This window comes from Stenella coeruleoalba (genome assembly GCF_951394435.1).
Source record: "Stenella coeruleoalba genome assembly, chromosome: 3".
Lineage (NCBI taxonomy): Eukaryota > Metazoa > Chordata > Mammalia > Artiodactyla > Delphinidae > Stenella > Stenella coeruleoalba.
In genome coordinates, this window is record NC_137148.1 from 69,874,120 (window position 1) to 69,881,411 (window position 7,292).

The following is a 7,292-nucleotide window of genomic DNA, read 5'->3' on the forward strand; positions in this document are numbered from 1 at the left end:
CTACAGTATTCTAACTGCTTGAGATGTATCAGTGAATGAAACAAGGGTCCCTGAAGGAAGTGACAGAAAATAAATGTGTTGTTCTATCTCTAGCAAGGAAAGAAAATTAATGATAAGGATGAAAAATAAAAGGATGAAAAATAAAAGGATAATATAGTACGTTAGAGAGATATACGTGTTGTAAAAACTAAGAATGAAGGCAGGGTTAGGAGAACTGGGAGCTCTAATTGGGCTGGGACAAGGTAACATTTTAAACAGGGCAGTAAGGGTAACACGTCACATCTGCAAGAGACTTGGAGGGAGAGAGTCAGCCCACAGGTCTCTCGAGAAAGAACACACCGGACTAGAGAAACAACACTGCAAAGGTCCTGAGGAAGGAGCATGCTGGTGTTCCAGGAACTGCAAAAAGGCCAGAGTGGGCAACGTGGAATAGTGGGGAGACAGAGGAGGTGGGCAAGCTGGGGGTTAGGAGTTGGAGATGACTACACAGAGGGAACTGAGGACCAGACCATATAATGCAGGTTCTCGCAGGCGGGTGGTAAGGACTTCGGCTTTTTCACTGTGTGAAACATGGAGCCATTGCAGGATTTTGAACAGCAGAGTGATATAACTTGACTTATTTTTAAAGAGGATATTCTGATTACTGTGTTGAGAACACATTAAAGTGGATCAAGAGTAGAAGCAGAGAAAAAAAAATCAAGAAACTACTGCAGCAAGTCAGGTGAAAAATGATGGTAATGATGGTGGCTTGGACCCAGGCGTTAGCAGCGGCATTGGAGAGAATTGGTTCAGAGTCTGAATAACATGTATACACACGTCAATCCATGTATTATCACAAAGCAAACACAATTATGTAAACATCACTAAGGTCGAGGAAGAGAAGTCCACTCATGTCTCCTCCTCCCTAAGGGTAACTACTAACCTGACTTCTAATACCATTAGTTTACCTATTTTCAATCTTTACATAAATGGAATCAACAGTATATATTTTTTGTGGGTCTGTCCTCTTCTCTTGAAATCGATTCATGTTGTTACATGTAACTGAAGTTCATGAGAGTTTATTGCAGGATAGTGTTTGAGTGTATAAATATGCATAATTTGTTTACCCTTCTTACTGTTGTCAAGTATTGGTTGTTCCCAGCTTGTGGCTGTTTTGAATAATGGTACCCTGAACATTCTTAAACATGTATTTTTGTGTCAATATCTATTGGTCTTATTGCTAGAAGTAGAATTGGATATTAGGTAATTAGTTATGGATACATACAATTTTAGTAGATAATGTTAAGCAATTTCCTAAAGTGCATTTTATCAACTTTAACTCTTACCAGTTGGGTATAAAGTGTTCCAATCGCTCTGCATCAGTCTTTGTAAATTTTAGCCACTTTATTGAATATGTAGTGATATCTCAGAGGGGATTTAATTTACATTTTTCTGATGACTTAAAGTTGAACACCTTTTCATATGTTTATTGACCGTTTGGAGATGGTCTTTGTGAAGTACCTTTTCAAGAATGCATTCTTCTATTGAATTGTCTGTGTCTTTTTTTTTTTTTTTTTTTTGCGGTACGTGGGCCTCTCACTGTCGTGGCCTCTCCGGTTGCGGAGCACCGGCTCCGGACGCGCAGGCTCAGCGGCCATGGCTCATGGGCCCAGCCGCTCCGCGGCATGTGGGATCCTCCCGGACCGGGGCGCGAACCCGCGTCCCCTGCATCGGCAGGCGGACTCTCAACCACTGCGCCACCAGGGAAGTCCCGTCTGTGCCTTTTTTTCTCCCTGATTTCTAGAAATTCCTTCTATATTTTGGGAATGAGACTTTTGTCAACTGCATGTATTGCAAATGTCTTCTCATACTATGTGGTTTACCTTTCACTTTCTTCAATAGTGTCTTCTGATGATTACAATTTCTTAACTTTAATGTAGTCTGATTTATTAATATTTTCATTTATGGTTAATGCTTTTTGTCTCTTATTGAGAAATCTTTCCACATGGAAAGATCATGAAGATCTTGTGTTATGTTACCTTCTAGACATTTTATTAGTTTACTACTTATATTTAGCTCTACTATCCAACTGGACTTAATTACGGTGCAAAATAGGGATCAAGTTTCATTTTTTTCCCTTGTGAAGAACCAGCTGACCTGGCTCCATCTATTGAAAAGACGGTCTTTCCACTTCTCTTCTATACTGCAACTTTTATCACAAATCAAGAGTTCATGTTTGTGTGTGTCTAGTTCTAAATTCTCTGTTCTGTTCCACTGATCTATTGCCAATTATTTTGGCTTTCAGCCCAGATATTCAGTAGTACAAGTTGTCCATGTTTTTCTTCTGCTTTAAGAGTATTTTGGATATTCTTAGCCCTTTGCATTTCCACATAAATTTTAGAATCAGCTTGTTAACTTTAACAGCAATAACAATGAAAAACTCATTCAGGTTTTGGTTGTGATTTAAATCTATAAATGAATTAGGGGAGAACCGACATCTGTGCAATACTGCATCCTCCAATCAGTGAACACGGTACACACATCTATTGATTTATGTCTTTAATTTCTATCAATAATGCTTTACAGATTTGTGTGTAGATGCCTTATGTATCTTTCATTAAATATATATCCAAGAGTTTTATATTTTTAATGCCACCACAAATAATCACTTTATTCTGTTGTATAGAACTATATGAAAATTTATATGTTGAACTTGTACCCACGAAACTTGCTAAACTTATTAACTACATATATGTAGACTGTTTTGGATTTTCAATGTATGCAATTACATTGTATAAGAATAACAACATTTCCATTTCTTTCTTTTGAATCCTTGTAGCTTTTAATTTTTCTTTGCCTACAGAACCTTACTTCTGTAAGGTTTTCCTGTCTCATTCCTAGTCCAGAGGAAAGCTTTCAACAGTTCTGCTTTAAGTATGATGCTTGCTGTATGCTTTTTGCAGATGTCCATAACCAGATTAAGGAAGTTTCCCTCTATTCCTAGTTTGCTGAAGTTTTTTATCATGACGAGATGTTGAACTTTATCAAATTATTTTTCTGTATCTATTTTTCTCTTTTATCCTGTTAATGTGGTAAATCACACTAATTGGCTTGCAAATGTTAAACCAAACTTTGATTTCTGGGTTAAAATCTATTTGATCATGATATAATATCCTTTTCATATATTGCCAGATTTAGTTAGATAACAAAATCCTAAAACAATGTTAGCAATGTTCATGGATGAGATTGGCCTGATATTTGCCTTATACCAACCTTCTCAGGTTTTGGCATTAAGGTTATACTGGCCTCATAAACATATTGAAGTGCAGTTAGTCTTTTTATTCTCTGGAAGACTTTGTGTCAGATTAGCATTATTTTTTCTTTTTATATTTGGTAGGATTTGCCAATAAGACCATTTAAGTATGGAGTTTCCTTTTTGGTGAAGGTTTAAAATGCTGATTAAATCTAAAAATTATAGAATGGGAAGAAATAGCATGAGGCCTGAAAGCCATTCTCTCCTTTCACTGAAAGACACCTGGGTAGAAAGAAAGATGACCTAGTCAAGTAAACTTCAAGACCAAACTCAGTCCTTCTACGTGCCGTAAGTGCCCAGTAGATCCTTCCTGAAAGCCATATCTACAGCAAGGAGAAATTTGCCATTTTCAGAATTCTTTTTCCTTGACTGCATTAAGAATTAAATTTTGCTACTGTGATTGTCCCTACTTTCCTTGGCTTTATTGTAAACATCTCCTTGTCAGGTTTTCTTATTTTTTCTAATGTTCCCTTTTAGTCACCTCCCAGTGTCCAACAAAACAGGCTGATGGAATAGGAAAGGAATCAGAGAAAAATATTAATATATTAATATCTAGAATTCTATTCCCACAACATCCATGTATTCATTAGAAAAAAATGAATGATAGAAGCAAATTTGGGATATTATTTGTGAAATAAGTGACAGAGAAAGACAAATATCATATGATCTAACTTATATGTGGAATCTACAAAAAAAATTATAGAAACAGAATAGATGGTTGTTTCTGGAGCGGGGGGTGCAGGCTGAGAATGAGTGAAGACAGTCAAAGTGCATAAACTTCTAGTTATAAGACAAATACATCCTGGGGATGTAAGGTACAGCATGATGACTGTAGTTAACGATACTGTATTATATACTTGAAAGTTGCTAAGAGAGTAGATCTTGAACACTCTCACTACACACACACAAAATTGTAATTATGTGAGTTGATGGATGGGTTAACTAATCTGATAGTGGGAAACATTTCCCAATGTATACATATATCAAATCATTATGTTGTACATCCTAAACTTACACAATATTATATGTCAATTGTATCTCAATAAATCTGGAAAAAAGATGCAAAAATTATTTGAAGGTGTCTTGTAATTAGCAGAAAATGTGAAACTGCTCAGCCTTGAAAGGTTAGACCAGGTCAAGTCTCCTCCAATGTCACCCTCTCATTCACCTACATTTGGTCTCCCAAAGGAAGAAGCAGGAGATAAATAAGATGCTTTAGCTGACAGTTTGATACGGGAAACACTTAACTTTTTGATGGCTTATCTCAGTCAGAATTCAGTGGTTATTTCCCATCGTAGCCTAATAACACGAAAAGTAAGCAATCATGTCACTGGTGTCATGCCCTTAGAAATGTGATTCAAGACAGTCACAGTGCTCTTCAACATGTTTTCTTCTTTCCTTGATCATTTTTAAACTGGTAACTTACATTTGAAGTGACTTTGAGAATGATTTTTTTTTCTTTCTTCATACAAAAAAGGAGTGGGGGGGGGGAACATTCCCAAGCTTGTGCTATGAAATCCTTTTGGAACAAACCTAGTTTCTCACTTAAGTGGTAATCAATATTGCTGCCAAACAAATTAGCTTTGCAGTGAGACATAAAGTATATCTTTGTGTTTCCTAAAAATTAAAAAAGCCCTATATTAACCCTCTTAGGTTATGACACAGGCAAAATTATCAATAAAATCATAGCCTTTACGCAAAAGCCTCCAAGCTCTCTCAGAACCTTCCTGCCGCCACATTAGGACCTCACTGTTCCAGCCTCCAGGACCCATCCCATCCTTCCAGCCTGCGATCAGCAGCAGAGAAAAACTAATTACATACCATTTTCTTGCCCCGTACACACTTTGAAGTGAGCAAAAAGATTATAGTAAATTTTAACAGTGAGGGAATTTGTGCACATCCAGGCCAGTCAGTGTGGCAGTCAAATCGGTGCCAAGTTCTGGAAGGTGATCAGTGATGAACATGGCATTGACGCCACCAGCACCTATCATGGGACTAGCAACCTGCAGCTGGACCGCACCTCCGTGTACTACAGTGAAGCCACAGGTGGCAAATTTGTTCCTCGTGCTATCTTGGTGGATCTAGAACCAGGGACCATGGGCTCTGTTCACTCAGGTCCTTTAGGTCAGATCTTCAGACCAGACAACTTTGTTTTTAGTCAGTCGGAGGCAAGCAACAGCTGGGCCAAGGGCCACTATACAGAGGGGGCCAAGCTGGCTGACTCGGTCCTGGATGTGGTTCGGAAGGAGGCCGAGAGCTGTGACTGCCAGCAGGGCTTCCAACTGACCCACTCGCTGGGAGGGGGCATGGGCTCTGGAATGGGCACCTTGCTCAGCAGCAAGACCTGCAAAGAATATCCTGACCACATCCTTGAACACCGTCAGTGTGGTGCCCTCACCCAAAGTGTCCGGCCCTGTGGTTGAGCCCTACAACGTCAACACCCATGAGCTGGTAGAGAACACTGATGACACTTACTGCATTGACAACAAGGCCCTTTACGACATCTGTTTCTGCAACCTCAAGCTGACCATGCCAACCTACAGGGACCTAAACCACCTCGTCTCAGCCACCATGAGTGGTGTCACCACCTGCCTCTGCTTCCCTGGCCAGCCCAATGCTGACCTCCACAAGCTAGCAGTCAACATGGTGCCCTTCCCACGGCTCCACATCTTCCTGCCTGGCTTTGCCCCTCTGACCAGCCATGGAAGCCCGCAGTATCGGGCCTTCCCTGTGCCCGAGCTCACCCAGCAGGTCTTAGATGCCAAGAACATGATGGCTGCCTGTGACCCCCGCCATGGCCCGTACCTCACCGTGGCTGCTGTCTTCCGTGGATGGACGTCCATGAAGGAGATGCATGAGCAGATGCTCAACGTGCAGAACAAGAACAGCAGCTACTTCATGGAATGGATCCCCAGCAACATCAAGACGGCCGTCTGCGACATCCCACCCCATGGCCTCATAAGGGCACTCACCTTCACTGGCCACAGCACAGCCATCCAGGAGCTGTTTAAGTGCATCTCAGAGGGGTTCACTGCCATATTCCTCCAGAAGGCTTTCCTCCACTGGTACACAGGTGAGGGCATGGATGAGATGGAGTTCACCGAGGCTGAGAGCAACATGAACGACCTTATCTCCGAGTACCAGCAGTACCAGGATGCCACTGCAGAAGAGGAGGATTTCAGTGAGGAGGCTGAAGAGGAGGCCTAAGGCCGAGTCCCCACGACCGCAGGCTTCTCACTCCCCTCAGCCTTCCTCCTCAACGGCCCCTTTCTTCTCCCTCAGAATTCGTGTTTTCTGCCTCTATCTTGTTTTTTCTTTTTGGTGGGGGGGGTGGTTTCTAGAACACTGCCTGGTATATGATAGGTGCTCAATAAGTATTTGTTGTTTGTTCAATGTCTGCTCTCTCTTTCCACTCTGGGGCACCTAGATTTCTGCCATTCTGGGTAACCCTATATTTCCTTCTCGTGCCCACTCCTCCGACCTGTCCAGTTAACATTTCCCTCTCTGTTTTTCAGATAACTCTCCAAGAAGCCAAAAATAAATGGGAATTGAAAACAAAAACAAACCAACAAACAAAAATAAAAGCCTCCAAGACCTCCTGAACTGAACAATTCTGATCCTCCCTGGGAATGGCTCTGCCATTGGGTTATGAATCTTTTTAAGCTACAGTGTTTTATATAAAATAAATATATTTTATTTAAATATATTTTTACACAAACGGAATTTCTATATTTCAAGGTAGAATTGTATGTAACTATGCAATTTGGTCAGTTGGATTTAGTTCAGTTGACCCTCATACCACAATATTAAAGGGTATAGAGATATAATAGTTCTAACACTCTTAGAGCTTTAAAAACTGCTAGGATGGGGGAGGAGTTTCAACATGGCGGAAGAGTAAGACACGGAGATCACCTTCCTCTCCACAAATACATCAGAAATACATCTACATGTGGAACAGCTCCTACAGAACACCTACGGAATGCTGGCAGAAGACGACAGA

The 7,292-nt window shown here is 40.7% G+C and overlaps 1 pseudogene across 1 annotated transcript; it reads left to right on the forward strand.

Annotated features, from left to right (window-relative positions):
* Positions 1-5,179: 5,179 nt before the first annotated feature.
* On the forward strand, positions 5,180-6,499 carry LOC307184773 (tubulin beta chain-like; annotated as a pseudogene). The gene has a single exon. The product of its transcript is annotated as a tubulin beta chain-like (transcript).
* Positions 6,500-7,292: the final 793 nt, after the last annotated feature.